Here is a 15521-nt window from a genome sequence, read left to right as displayed (position 1 = left end):
CTTCTTTGGAGAGTTTTTGTTGTTTTTTTCCAGACAGAGCCTGTATGTGCTTATCCGTGCTTACTATTTCTACAGGGCGTTTAAATAGACCTTCCCAAGAGCAGAGTGTAAGTCAGCCCCAACCTTCTGACAAAGATCTGAGCTTCCTGGTAGCTTGTGTGAATGACATGCATGTGTTGTGATTGACATAAGTCATTCGTGCTAGAGTCTGTGCAGAAGGAGAAGCCTCCAGCTATGAAGGCTGGGCAGCAATATTTTACTGTATTAAGGTGATGGACAGAATTTGGCATTTTTTCTGTTCCTGCCTCTCTCAGATGACCACTTGAAGATAGGGGTGAGAGAGGAGAAGCCCGCTGACTTTCAGAGGGTGCTTTGGTGGTGAATGCCCGAGAGCCACATTACCGTCGTGCTGTGGCTGGGAAGCCATGCACCATGCCCATGTGTTGGGTTCCCACTACTGGGGCTGTGTCCCTTCTGGATCGGCAGCAGAGTGGAACAGAGAGGAGGTCTCCTGGCTCCTGTTCTGGTGCTTTATTCGTGGATAAGGTGGGTTTCTTGTTTGGATGGCTTCAATGAGACTGTTACTAAATACATTTTATTTCTTAAAGAGCTGAAAGAAGGTGAGCAGGATACCTTTTGCTACGCACAGTACAAGGACCCTCAGGTGTTGCCCTGAAAAGCTTACAAGATAAATGAGCTTCATATAAGGCTAGTGGGTGTTTTTTGGTTTTGAGGTTTTTTTGAATGTGTTCCCAGGCTCTTGAAGAGTAACTAGTAGTGTGTGTCCTCTCACAGGAGACAAAGTAAAAGCACATTCAGAGGGGGAAAAACTGGTTTTGTTTCCAAAGTCATACACCTCCTGCTCACCAGGAGCAGTTCTGAACTCAGTGATTTGAAAACTTCTGCAAGATGAGGAGGAAATCACAACTGGCTGTGGCCAATCATCAGTAGAAATAATTTTCTGATGGCAGCTTGGCTTCTATGTAATTTTTGACTCGCACAAAGATTTGGAAGAAGACTGTTGGGCATACAGGGATGATTCATCTCTCCCCCTCTCTACCCTTTTTTAGACAAAACAAAATTAATGGCTAGTTTAAGAGTAAACTAATGGCTGGTTATATAACCTTGCTAAGTACATGACAGACCCATGGAAAATGGCTTTTCATTTTGGCTTTCCACTGACTCAGAGATTTTGTTTTTGTTAGATTGGGCTATCACGTCGCAGCGATGGAGGAACTAATGTAAACTAATTGAGTTTGGACTGCTTGAGCAGCTGGCCTTCCTCTTTCTCTGCTGCAGGCTGGTCACACTGAGTACACCATGCTGCCCCGTTCTAGGGGGATTAGGATTGTGTTTTTGTGAGTGCTAGGCTAGGCTAATCTCAGATGGAGGGCTGAAATCATGTGAATGGTTCAACTTGTGTACAGCACCTGATGCGTCTGCAAAATGAACAGGGCAGAACCCTCCAGATGCAATTTTGTTAGGAAACATCTGCTGAAAGCATTTGCTGTTCATGATTTTTTCATATCTGACCTAGAGATATTTTTAAAATATTTTCATATTTAATCATTTCTGTTGTCTGTGGTTCTGGTGGTTCTGGTCTCTTGACATCCAAGTGCAGGTTTATCTTTTCCATCATCCCAACAGGGGGAACAGTGAGTCACATGAGCTGAATGAAACTTTGCCAAGAAACCCAGAGCTCAGAGAATTCAATTGGTCCCGCTGAAGTCTGGATATTGGGCTTAGGACTGCAGAAGGGTTTGCTTGAAGGTTTGTAATTTCAGGATGATTCCAGGTTGCAACTTGGCAGAAAGGACCAAATCTGAGCATGGAACAGCTTTAAATCTGGAAGTCCATTGGCAGAATTGTGGGTGTCTGAGTGTAGGGGATGCTGGAGAAAAGCTGGTGTGATCTTCTGCATGTGAAACTGCCTCAGGACTTCCTGCTCCAGGGCAGAATCTCATGGATAACAGTGCCATTCATTTATTTTTTTATTGTGAGCTTCTGAGTACCTTTTTTTTTTTTTAAACATAAACACACAGAGACACACACACAAACATATACATATATAATGTTCTTGCCACTCATCCAAAAGAAGACATTCATGTGTCTTGTTAACTGATAAAAGACTAAGTAGCCTCCCTGGAAAACACACTGTCCTACACCTGGCTGTAAGTAACTGATGGATAGCAAGGGAAGTGATCCATCAGTCTCACACTTGTGGAGTGTGCTTTCCCTACAGACCACCCCCTGCCTGCTCCATCACAGCTCCTTGCCCAGATTTGCTTCTTGAACACTGTGTGGCAAGGCCAGCATTCAAATGAGCAAGGAGAGGCGTCAGAAGCACAGGTTTTGTTCACCTTCATATAGGATTACTGGCAAAACTACTGAACTTAGCCTAGAGGGTGTCAGTGACATTTTTTGCCCCCAGTACTGCCAGCAGCAGGAGAGGTGGTGTAGCTACTACCACCAGTAGTGGCAGCTCCCAAGTCTTTACTGGGCCATTCAGTACCTTGAAGTGGTTTTGCTATACATGTTGGAAGTTGAAAGCCCCTCATTTCCAATGCTGGCGGGTTTTTTCCATGATTAGTACCTTAGAAAATTTCCCAAGCTGCTTCCCCCTCAAAATGTGAACACCCTCCCTTGCATGGATGGTCTATGAAAGATCCACAGCAGCCCCAGCAGCACTGGGGTATATAGGAGAGCATGGCTGGAGAGGGATAACTTGAGATGAATTCGGATGGGGTGTGGATCTGTGTACCCAGGAAGGAGGCAGGCAGGACACCACCACGTCCCCTTTGAGACACTGCTGATCACCGCGATGCACCACGGAGGTACCTGATGGCGTGGAAGGCAATAGCTGCCACCCCAGCAGCCCACAGGCTTGCTGGCAGTCAGTTAAGTGGCACGGCTGGCAGTGCCTCATACGGGGTGGCAACATGCCCAGCATTTGCTTACACAAGGACTAATGGGAATGTGTAGGTGGAGGAGGAATAGTCTCTCTTGACTTTCTCTGTGGGCTCCGATCCTCTTGATGGAAAACAAGCCTCTGACATGAAAATGGATGGCTCCTTGTGCTGTTTTAGCCTATGGCACCATGCAGCTGGATGACGGTTCCTCAGGGAAATAGCTGGATTTTTCCCTGGAAAATAGCTGGAAATTTCCCTGGATTCCTCAGGGAAATAGCTGGTTTTTACACAAAGCAATCTACATCTGGATTTCCTCTCATTTTCGTTTTCATTTTAATTTTGAAACTGGAATTGAACCAATTGTATGCATGAAAAATAATGTGTTCATCATGATTATTTCAGCAGGGTTTTTTTCATTTATTATTAATTTCAGGACACTGTTTCATATTCCTATATGGTAAAAAGAAATCAGAGTTGAAATAAAATTAATTGTCAAGGTTTAAATAAAAGTAATTGCCTCTTAGAAAGTGACAGAGGCCAAGGAATTCTGTTCCTCATTCTTCCCCTCTCTCAGCTGTTTCAGCCTCAAATGGCGTGGTGCTTAAGGTCTTCCCTGGCAAAGTACTTCTGGTAGAGGTCTGCTGGGAAAGGTCTTCCCTTCCCCGGTACACATTTTCACTATCTCCATGTAACTAAAACTGAAAAGGGTTCCATAACTTTAATAAAACTCTTTTCCTTCAGTCAGATTCTTCATTTTGCATTGTTAGTGGGTTTTGAGCTGGATTTCCCCTTTACCCCTAGTAAATTTAAAAATGAATATGGCTTATGTGGGAGTCATTCATCCGTGCAATCCATAGCAAAGAATTATTTGGAAAAAGACTTTTGGCGTAACTTCATCATACAAATGACAGGGACAACATTTAGTTCAGCTCTCAGTTCTTTCTAAATCTCTCACATTTTTGAGAAGGAAGGGAAAGGTAACTTAGCAGTAAAAGATCTGTTTATTGTTTGCTCTCCTCCTGCTTTCTGCAATATTTGCATATATAGTGGCATGCTTGCTGTATATCTTTAGCTAAAAAGTACTGTGAATTTTGTATGCGGGGTATTTTTCACCAATGTGTGGTGGCTATGAGTCCAGGCAGGTGCCTTTATTTTGCTCTCCTGCGCCAAGGTAAATCCAGAGGTTGTTGTTTCCCTGAAGCACCTTTGGATTTAGATGAGCATAGCTGAATATTGAATCTGCCCCACTGTGTCCTCAGCGCAAAGGCTCTGAAATGGATTTGCGAGTCTCAAATCAGTCCCTGGGGCATCCTAGTCCACACCGTAAAACCACCATATGTAAATTGTCGCCGTTAAATAAGTTGCTCAGGAGGGAGGGAGAACAGGACGGGAATTGGAAGTGACTCGGTGCTCATGCTGGGTTTCAGACAGGGCTGCCCTTCCAGTTCAGAGGTCGCCAAAACGGCGGGGAGGAGAGCGTATGGCTGCCATATGGGCTGCATGTGGCAGATGGGGAGGTCGTCTCCATTACTCCCACATTCTGCAGAAAACCAGAAATCAAAAATGAAACGTAAAAACCGAGCCCCCTTCCATTCAGCCATAGGAACAGGGTAGAAGAGCAGAACAGGTTCTCCTTTCAGAGTATTTCTGTGATAATTCATTAGCTGATGTCCCCCGTTTTTCATCTCTTCAGGGAAGTCTGCTGAGAATTTACTGCTGAGCCATTAATGAATTTTTAAACTGTCAGGGGGTAATGTAAATAAGTGGGATCCCAGATTTTTACACAGCCATTATCAGGTCAAAATGCATGCACAGGAACTGTTGCTTCAAGCAGAGGGTAAATCTTCATGTAGAGCTACGCGAGGCACAGAGCCCCTCACAGAAACACCTGCACGGCCCCGTTCAGCAAGAGTCCGGCTGTTGCCTGAACCCTCTCCCCGCTGAGGGCTGAAAGGGTGCCCCCGAGGAGAACATTCTGATTTTCCAGCTAGGCCTCAGCAATAGTTTTTTGTGGCTTTATTGTGGCAGAAGAAAAAGCATAGTTTAATGCCCTTGGCCTTGGCTTTTCCTTCCACTGGCCAGGAAGGCAAGGTTTAATTGTATGGCGGTGAGTTTTGGCACAAAGACGTCTGGAGCATCAGTGTCCATGGTCAGTGCTGGCCACTGCCGCTAGCTGCTAGCATGGGACAGATTTTTGGAAAGGAAGAGGGCACTCGGTCCTTGCCAGGAGGAACAGGGGAAGGAGGAAACAGTGTGCTTACAGGGCAGGAGCAAGGGCTCACAGGGGGAGAAAACATCTCGACAGGCATTTCCAACTCCCTGCCCTCCCACCCACACAGTAGATGAGTTTCACAGGTACCATGACGCTTAAGCATAGTGAGCGTACTCCTCCTGCGACAGCCCGAGCAATTGCCCCAGTGCTGTAACCCTGAAACCATCCCCCTTCTGCCTAAGCCCAGGCACGGTGGCTCGGTGTGCTCCGGCTGCTAGAATAGCTCGTCAGGTGCATCTGCTACACCTATGGCTTAGTTTTGTCCCTGTGGATTAACTGTAGTGAATGGGAGCAGTATTTTGTGACAGCTGCAACAGCCAAGTAGGAAGGTTTATAGTGACTATTAATTTCTGACTTTTAATTTCATTAAAAACCTGAGCCCTTTCAATAGAACTAGTTACTGCCTTCATAAAGACGGAAAAAAATTAAAGCAGCAGATTTAATGATGGGACCAATTTTAGGAAAACTTGTCTCCAATGCTAGGGCTTGATTTGTCCAGCACAAGGGGTTTATTTGTTTGCTTTTTACTTTACAGAGGAGAAAAAAAACTTTCCCATTCCAAAATAGATAATAATGCATGAAAACCAGACATATTAAATATCACAAGCAAGGGCTCATGTGCCCAGGTGCCTGAAGTCCAAAGAAAAGAGTCACATTAATGTCAATGTGCTTTGGATCATTAGCTCTTAAGCCTCTAATGATGTTCCGTAATGACCCTACTGTTCTTCCTCCTCCATCAGACTCTCTCTAACCTGCAGGAGCTGTGCTAACTTTTCAGGGTTTTGCTGTAAGAGAGCCTTTGAAAAAACATGTAAGTATCCCAGTAATATATAAGAGACATTACCCGTTGGGAGTCTAGAATGTAATTTATAGGAGGTTGTATCCACAATATTCATTATGTGAAGGCTCAAGTTCTTATTCATTTTTTATTTCATTCATTTATTCTGCTACAGGGACAAGAATAAAAAAGAACACCTGTCCCAAGATTAAGACAACTTGCCATTAATTTAAAACTGCAATATAGATGCTGGTTACAAAATCAACACCTCCCTCCTCCCCTCACACACACTTCCATATACTAACCAGCAGCCAGCATTTTCTCCTGGCCAGGTCCAAGGCTGGGGCAGACCAGCATCGTGATATTGCCTTCAGCTTTCCCTGGGTGAGGTTTGACGCCCACGCACTTTGCTCGGCACCGATAGAAAGCTCCTTTCTCTGTAAAGCCAGAGTATACTCTGACTTTGTTTTGAGTCTGTCAACACATCTTCCAGTACCCTTCTCGAGGTCCAGAGAAGGATGCACTGGGTGGTCCCAGCAGCTGTTCTCCCTCCATGGGAACTACAGAGACTTTTACAGTGTCAGCACAAAATAGATTTAAAACACCCAGTCTGTATTTATGTGCTTTGTGAGCGCCATATGTATGTTGATATTTCTCTCCAAAACTAAGGGCGAGCAGGGCCCCACCTTGCAGCCCCAGCATGGCAATTAGAGTTAACCCTGCCCACGTCCTCCAGGCAGGGATACAGCCCGAGGGGTTCTTGGTCAGCCATTCTTTCCACTTGCACCAGGGTGACGCGAACTACCTCTTGGAGAAATTGTTCTCAGTTTAAGAGGGAGCAGAACTTGGCCCTCCAGGCTGGCTGTTATTGCAGGAACACAGGAAAAACTTGTAAGACACATGCAGGATGTAGGAAATGGGTATTTTCCATCAAAGAAGTCATGTGCTAGGGAGTCCTCAAGCTATTCAGAGGGTTCATAACTTAGCTTACTGTTTTCTGATAGGTCCTAGAATATGGTCCTACCCATACTACAGAGGCTGCCAGATCTTTCTCATTTGGGCATAATCTCTGGCCTCATCACTGCCCATCGGATCTCTTCATACATTTTTGTCACACAAAGAGCACCAGAAGCATCACAGTTATTTTGGGAGGTAGGTCTGTCTTGCTGCCTTCTGACACTGCTGCCGCTCAGACTTAGATAGCCAGGGAACAAGACTTTCTCAGCCCGTGTCTTGGAGAAGGCATGCAGCACGGCAGCACCAAGGGTGACCAAGGGAATCCTCCTGATCCTTACACTGACCAGAAAAGGCACAAGAGAAGTCTTCATAGGGAAAAACCTGGAGGAAAACACTGGTAAGTGAGTCAGCAGAAACCATTTTGCTGACTGACTGGATGGCAATGCAGCATCCTCTGCGCGGTCTGAGCACTTGCAGCCAGGACAGTCACCTTGGGGAGCCCTGGCTCCAGCCAGCTCCAGGCACCTGAAGGGAGGCAGGCGCCTGAGCTCCCTGCGCCAGAGGCAGCTGCAATACGTGGAATGAATTGCCCTCTAGAGGTGCTTTTCTCTCTCTCTGCTGAATGTACTGTAAGCCTGGACAACTAGCTTGGACTTGGGCCTTTAAAGAGCCATTAAGCAGCCACAATTCAGTGAGGTGACTCCTCCGTAAATCTCCAGAAGCTCAGCCTGAAAAATGGATGGGAATGCACCCTCTTAGGATCATCTGTCCTCCCTCTCTGAGTTCTTGGTTGGGCGCTGCAGGAATCATTGTGCAATCAATATTATTAATACTAGCAAACTGACTCTGGCTCTAAATATGCACACACCAAGAAAACAAATCGAAACAGCAAAAGACGTCTTTGTGGTAACACACCTTCAAAGCTGAGGTTGTAATCACACAGAAGCTAAGGAATGCAAATGTGTGGTAATCAGAGTATTGTAACTCATCCATCCAAATGTTAATAGTATTTTCTCACCATATATTACATTAGCATTAATGGGTTAGGTTCAAATTCTGCACTGTTTTCTACAATTATGACTCATTTTTCAGCTAAGGGGACTATCCATGGTAATCGGCATAGCAGGAGCAGGATTTTTAAAGGCTTATGTGAGCATGCCATGTATGTGTGATTCTCCCTGTAATAACTTTTGAAACCCTCTGGCCAAAGCCAACAAAATGCAAAAGCATGGTAGAGGCTGCTTAGGTAATTCAGTTCCTACAAGGTCTGTGAAATTAGGCAGTTGTGAAGAGAAGAGACCTGCCACTGGACAGGATGCCATGCTGCTGAATGAGCTCAGCCACTATTAGACGTTGGAGACCTCACACCGGAGAGAGCACCTTTCTAAACCGAGGGAGAAACACTCCTCATCTCCCAGGGCCCAAAGCCAGCCGTGCCTGAAACACAAATCCATGCATTTTCCTCCTCTCAGGGCCAACGTCCACGGAACTGCTTGTTAATTGAACAGTGTCTTAAAGCAAGTGAGAGAACACATCACAACATGTATTTTAATGTGCCATATTCTGCAACTATCCTAAAAGAATGGTAAAATAAGCATACAGGTTGCTTTGGGTATACAACCCAGCTGCTGCCCTTCCAGAGACACCGTCACAGTGACACAGAGCCCTGGTGCACTCAGGCTCCCACACTCCTGCCTGCCTGGGGGCTTATCTGAACATTAATAAAAATAATTAATAATAACAGCAGTGCCCGGATAAAATACATTTGTATGGTAAGCAGTGGGCTAGACAGCCCCTTTGCCTTACATCATGCAGGGAAAGTTTGCTTCATCACACTTTCCCCACCTGCTTTGTGTTTTGGTGTTCCTCAGGTGTGGGTAAAGTGCATGCAAAGAGTAAACACTTAAGCCCACATGATTTTAGTTACCTGAAAACACCACAACAAATATTGTAGGTTTCCGTTCTAAGGGTTGCTTGAATAGATTTGCTTTTCCTAAGTTAAAAAATAAATAGAATAAAACAGAATAAAAGCATGAATGATTCTGTATCACAGCTACAGTGATTAGTAAGGTGCTATAAGCCAGAGAGAATTGTCTTTATTTTATTAGAAACAGTCCTAGAAATGAAGTTTATTCCTATCTGGATAAAACTAAGTCTGTCTCCAATCCCTCTCCTTCTCTTCCTACATAAAGCAGGAGTGGTTGTGCTGGAGAGTTTGGTTGATTCTTGTTCCTAATTCACTTTGCAGCTCTGCTGCACCTTGCATTTGTAAATCCCCAAGCGCTCAGAGCAAACACCCACAGCGCCAAGAAGATCCCCATGTGGTGAGGATGTTTTAGTATCTCCACGTCAGAAGTGGCTGAAATGAAGTATGGCAAGAAGAAGTGGTGCGGCTTGTGCTTGAGCCGGCTGGTGACAGAAACAAGAACTGAGCATGGAGGTCCCCCATGCCAGGAACCTTGGTCTAGGCTGGACCTAGGCTGGACCTTTATCATTCTCATCTGAACCCTCAGCAGAATGACCCAGCCTTTGAGGGCTCAGCATAGGCTTATGGACAGAAAAAGCAGACCCACTCTGGTTTTGATATTCGTGGTTTTTTCAGTGACATTGAACTTTGAGCTGAACTTCACCTGTTCTTCTCCCTAATCATCAGCTTCCCTTTGCTTATATTCTTAGGTATGGATGAGAGTGGATGGCAGGTCGCCGGGTTAATCTGCGGGTCAATCTAATCCATAGCACAGTCACGATGCTGAGCAGAAACCATGTTTAGCTCCCTGCTGTGAGTAGCTATTCTGCCTGCTGGGGCTGGGAAGTCCAGCCGGTTGATGCACTTCCACTGCTTTTCCACTACAGAGCGTGTGACAACCAGGTTTCAGGTCTGAATGGGACCGGTTTTGTGCCCTAGACAGGAGCAAGCCTATGTACTCTTTTGTGGGCAGACAAGAATGTTTTCTTCTTGAATTTTTAGTCAGCTGTACCCCAAGAAACACTTTAGATCCTGCTGCTTTTTCAGAGCATTTGGAAAAGAGAACAAGGTAGGCAACCCTGCTCATAAGACTTACTGTCAGTTTTCTGATCTCACGCTTGTTATTCTTTCCACCATGAGTCACTCCTGTTAGAGTGGTGCAGTTTACCCACCCTCGCCCCCTGCTTTATTAGCAACGAGAACGACTGTGCAACGGCAATGCGCGTATGCCGCAGGATGTTCTCTTTGTGTAAGCCTTCTTTTGTGTTTTGACATTTGTGAGTGTTCTCATCCTTTAACAAGCAGGCAGAGCCTAAATTTCAAAGGTACTCACTGCCTGCAGTGACAACGTCAGATGAAGTATGGGTGCTGTGTTTTATACAGTCAGGCCCACAGGTAAATAACATGGGGGTGGCATGAACCTTCACTCAGCCAGACACATAACCCAGGCTTCAACCTCGTTTTTAGCCCGCTTTCCAAAGGAGAGGAGGTTTCTGCAATTGCGTGTTTGTTCATTCTGCCTTCCCATCACTTTTGAGCCCATTAGCAGGTTTCTACTGAATTTGAGAGAGAGACATGTCTGAAATATAATCCCAGGGTCCCAGGCAACTGAAGAGAGACCTTACTAATTCCCCAGTGACGAAGAGGCCACCGTGTGACTCCGTCCATCATAGACACTAGTGAATCCACAGGGCTTTGCTCACTTGGAGACCCAAGCTGAGAGCAAACCAGACCTTGTCGGTTCCCTCACTCACAAAACAGACGTGTGCCGTAAATTCATGATGACCACCTCCCATGAACTTTTACACACGTGAGTGAATTCATTCTCTCAGATAATCCTTTCCCTGGGCAAGGGGCGAGGAGCGCCCAGACGTCCCGGTTCTGCTTTGGAGGCGCTGGCTTGCACGACTTCTTTATTTGAGGAAGCCCCAGCCTGGAGAGTCGCAGCTGATTAAGTTCTCAGGCTCCCACCAAAAGGGAAAGATGATGCACATTTCTGCCAGCTTTCTGAGGGGGGGAGCAGAAACACTTCAGTGTTGGATGAACCTTAAAAAAAATAAAAAAAAAAAGAAAAGCTGGATTCGCTAAGTCACTGAAGGTGGCCAGTGAAACATAGAAATGATTAAAAAAAATCCCTTAGGTCAATAACCAGTCTGCCTTTGGAGAGACATAAGGGTTCGGTGGGTGTAAGTTTAATTAAGCCAGCCAAAAACTGAAGGGAAAATTAGAAACCATTTCCAACAATGCTTCACAAAACCTTCCCATCGAAAGAGACACATTAATTGAATAGGAGCTGAGCTGTACTTTGATACATGAGCCCCAGCCCAGGGTGCCTCTCGCTGCAGAAAGCAGCATTGTGAGGTTTCATTTAGAAGCAGCAATCTCTCACCGTTATCCTTTCCTCGTTGGCAAACATCAGCTCCCTCCCTCTTTTTTTTTCCCCTCCCTTCAATTAAATGTTTAATTAAAGTAGCATGACTCCCTTTCATTTGGAAAAGTAATTGAGGACACTAGTGTGTAAAAAATAGGCTGAGAAGCGAGCTGGAGTACATACAGCACACAGCATCAGCAAGGCCTACAAAAATGTAGCTCTTGATTTGCTTTGGTGCCACATCAAATTGTGGTGATGGTGAGGCGATACAGCTGCAGGAACATCTGGAAGGAGCTGATAAACATATATTTGGTTGGGTCTGAAGCATGCGTCCGGTGCAGCTTGCTTCTTTTTTTTAATCCTGAATGGTCAGCTCAGCGCAGCTGGGAGAGAAAAGCATCATTCACAAAGACCCATTTTTTGGTAAGTTTTCATATAGTGATTCAGGAGAGCTTGTTGAGTTGCTTGATAAGCAGGCTGGTGCCTAATAAGGATTTTCTGCTGTATCTTGTAGATCAGTCTTTGTCAGGTTACATCACCCTGGCACGTTCCGGGGCCAGCGAATGCCTCTGCGCTGACTCCATGGCTCTTTTTCCCAGTATGTTTATAAGAGCTTAGCAGAAACTTATAGTTGCACAGATTTGCTGGGCAGCCCATTCCCAGCTATTGGCTTGAAGGTGCCCCAGTTAACTCTGACAGCTTGGTTTTCTCAAGCAGGCTTAAAAGCAGAGCACAGGAATTCCTGCTTTTCTGTAAATGGGTAGAAATTCCCAGAGTCTGAGCTTTTAATGCATTCTGAATTTTCTATGCCAATAGTATTACGTCTCTCTTCACACATTTTTAATAGAAAATATTTGAGTTGGGATCTTTGTCCTTGCTGTCTTTAATTGTTGACCAGTGTCTCTGGCACACCTGCGCACATCGAAAGATTTCCACCCTCTGAAGATCTGCTGCAACGGGGAGTCACTCTTCATAGGCTGTGCTTGGGGCTGTTTTTCCCTATTATTTCCAACCTAGATGAAAGTTTGTGTGGTACACAGTCTTGGTTGATTGAGGCCAAGAACAAGCCAGCTTGATTCATTACTGGAACAGTATGTGTGCATGTCTGATTGATAGGGGAGGGCTTGGAAATGAACCCAGGTCAACAGTCAAGCCAAGGGCCTATCTAGAAGAGCAGGCATAAAGTAAAGGCTGCCAGGCCACATCCCTCCTCTGCACACCTTGGCCTGGAGTCCAGCCTTCTGGCACCATGACCAGCTTCCCATGTGCACCAGCGTTGCACTGCCCACATCTGAAGAAGTCAGTGCTGAATGCAGTGGGGACATTGCTATCGAGGTGGGTGGGTTTGCTCCCCAGGTTTCTCTGGCTGCTCATTGGAAAGATGGACTGGGCTAAAGCTGATAGTTGCTGGCGCTCAGTGTTCACAGTACAGCTGGTCAGAAATTTTCTGGCATGCTTGTCTGGCATAGCAAAAGCTAATACACCGGCATTGAAACACACTGGAAACGTCAATTTTGATGAGATCTTCCCAGAAACCAGGCAGATGTGGGCTGGCATCCTTCCTGCCAAGCAAGTTTTGGAAGCTTGCTTACCTCCCTCCCCAGCAGCCCACCTGGCATGCTGGTGGGGAGACGGCAGGCAGGGGATAGAGGCTGTCATGCCCCCATCTCCTGGCTCCCTGGCAGCGGCACTTCCCAGGGCTTCCCTGCTGCTGGGCTTCCTGGCGGGCCATTGAGCCCTGGGAGTACGCTGGAGAAAACAAGGGGATGGCCAGCCTACTCTATGAAGTCTTGGGGACTTCCTACTTCAGCCCTGCAGGAGAGACGCAGATTCCTATCTTTATACATTGTCCTCCTCTTTTGGAATCAAATTTGACTTGTTTGCTTGGCTGGGTTTTTTGCTTCCTTGTTATTTCCTTGTTTTTTTAATTCAGAATTTCCTAAGGCACAGGAAGAGCAGTTTCTAGTCATCCCTTAAGCAATAACCTTTTGTAAGAGAAGACTGGACGTCTTCCGAGGTTTTTTTGGCCTCCTATGATGCTTCTCTTCCTCAGGTCAAGCAGAAGGACGGACTGGAGTCAAAGATGTAAGGTGGCAGTGGGTGGAACATGTATTTTGCTGTTTCTTTCCCAGTAGCCTCCAACCTTTCAGAAAATCAGTTGGTAAGGTACGTAATGATCCTTTTTTGTTGTTGTTGCAGCTATCACTAAAATGACTTGGCCTCAAAAGGGCACTCACTTGACGGCCGGTGGGAATCGAACAGTCAGTGGGATGACAACGTCCCAGTGTCACGGAGCCCTGCCCTGCCGCTGCCAGGCAGTGCCGTGCAGGAGCACCCTGGCCACCCTGGCTGCAGGGCACAGGTGGCCACAAGCACGCAGCTCTGCACAGGTTGAGAAGAAGCACAAGCAAGCAAGGCTGAAGTGGGGAATGAAAGGCCAGCTTCACGGGGCTAAGCTGGGAGATGGAGCGTCCTGGAACAGTGTCAAGACCCGCTGGAGATGTCAGCGGGATCTCCCCTTCAGTAAACCCTTAGGGGTCATTAGGTGATGTTTCTTTCTTGGCACAGCTGCAAATATGGTCCATTGCCTCTGTTTTGCTCTGCTAGCATTGTTTTCCCACTGACTTTAGTGTTGATCTAACATAACTGTTGCATCTCATTCCCATCCTAAGACGAGGTATGATCTGAGGGAGGCCTGTTTTTCATTAGCGTTGAACTTGCAGCACAGGAACTTTCTCTGACGCAGTTCACAAGGGGGCGAGGAGGTGGGAGGGAGGGTTAGTTATTACCTCTGTTTCCTCTGCTGGAGCGTGGGCTTCTCTACCGAGCTCTGCCGTCTCTCCCAGGGGCCAGCAACTAATTCCTCCATACCCCTGCACGCCGGAGCCTCTCTTTAGAAGGGACTTCCAATCATGACAAATTATCTGTGCTGATTTTGTGACATGAACTGTTACCCATTAGGGAATGAACTGACACCAATAAATTCATTTCACTTACAACCTCACACTGTGCATGAATTGAAGTTCTAGAGGTGAAAGACATAAATTTACCAGGTGGGCAGACACACAGCTTCCCCCTAAGACTGTGCACTTCACCTTTGCTACGTGCGCTGCTTCTGCTGGGCCAGCCCAACATTAATTTTGCATAGAGTAGATTTCTCCTGTACCGTACGCAGTCCATATGATTTATACTTGCCTGAAGTAGCTGTGTGAATAGCCTTACCGCAGAACTACTGGCTGTGCCTTCACCAAAATAAAAACTTCAAACCCAAATGCAGCCTTTTGCTTTACAAGATAGGAACAGTTAGTATTTGCGTAACATCTTCTGACTTCCAGGCTATGCGGAGTCAGTAATTAATGAGTCTTCCCTATGCCCTGGTGGGGCAAGCGAGCGAGCATTATTTATTAGGCAGAAAGGAGTTCCCATATGTGCAGATCTACGTCTTAGTCAATCTGACGGTAAATTCATCAAATCATTCCAGCAGATAAGGCTCTCCTTCTCCCCAAACGCTCTGTCAGTCAAGTGGCCGAAAGTTTCGCACATTTACCCAAATGAAAATCTCACAGTCCCCTGGCCAAATAGAAACTTTCAAGCGTTTAGTTAAAAGCCTCTTGTCATGTAATTCTGCAGAGGAAGGACTGGAAAAAAAAAAGAGAAGGCTTTCCCAAAAGGTGCAGACACAAGTACACGCAGAGGCAGAGAGGAATGTAGGTGTCTGTGTGTCCCCACGTTCCTGAGAGCTCCTGATCCAGATGGGGATCCTGTTAGGTTGTGCGGTGCGGACACCGGGTGAAGGTGGTCCTCAGCCTGGCGTACTCGCTGACCATGTCCCCCCTGCCTGCATGTTTTGAATGGCTGTTTTGAAATAAAGCTTACTGGATATAATATGAAATAAGGGGTCTTGAGGATGAGGTCTCTCCCCTCCTTTTCTTATGAACAGCTATAGGAAGGATTAGACGTGGTCTTGGGTGACAGGTCCGTAAACAGATATTAAAGTGAAAGAACAGACAGGGATGTGCCCTTCAGCATCCTTAACACACCTACAAGTGTGGGTGTTGGGGAATGGATGAAGGGAACAGGGTCACAGAGAGTGGCTGGGTTCACGTGCCCTCCTTAAATTGCTTCTCTTAAGACAGAGCACTGGGCATGACGGACTGCTCGTCTGACCCAGCGGGGCATTTTTTGTGTTCTTATGTTAAAAGAGAAGGCTGGAAACAAACTCCAGAAGCCGTAGGAGGGAAGACATGGCTTTGCTGGGTCTTCCAAGT

The 15521-nt window shown here is 46.2% G+C and overlaps 1 long non-coding RNA gene across 3 annotated transcripts in view; it reads left to right on the top strand.

Annotated features, from left to right (window-relative positions):
- LOC140645003 (uncharacterized) overlaps nt 1-15071 on the top strand; it is an 88149-nt gene extending 73078 nt beyond the window's left edge. For 2 of the 3 annotated variants that reach the window (XR_012039891.1, XR_012039892.1), the window contains exon 6: nt 13453-15071. This is a non-coding gene — a long non-coding RNA (uncharacterized lncRNA). Of the gene's footprint in view, nt 1-314; nt 507-13452 lie in introns of those variants that run through there. The other variant, XR_012039893.1, reaches the window with a different exon arrangement.
- The last annotated feature ends 450 nt before the right edge of the window (nt 15072-15521 follow it).

The sequence above is a fragment of the Ciconia boyciana genome, chromosome 1 (assembly GCF_034638445.1).
Source record: "Ciconia boyciana chromosome 1, ASM3463844v1, whole genome shotgun sequence".
Classification (NCBI taxonomy): Eukaryota; Metazoa; Chordata; class Aves; order Ciconiiformes; family Ciconiidae; genus Ciconia; species Ciconia boyciana.
Note: the sequence above shows the minus strand (reverse complement) of the source record. Positions and strands in the feature narration are given on the sequence as shown.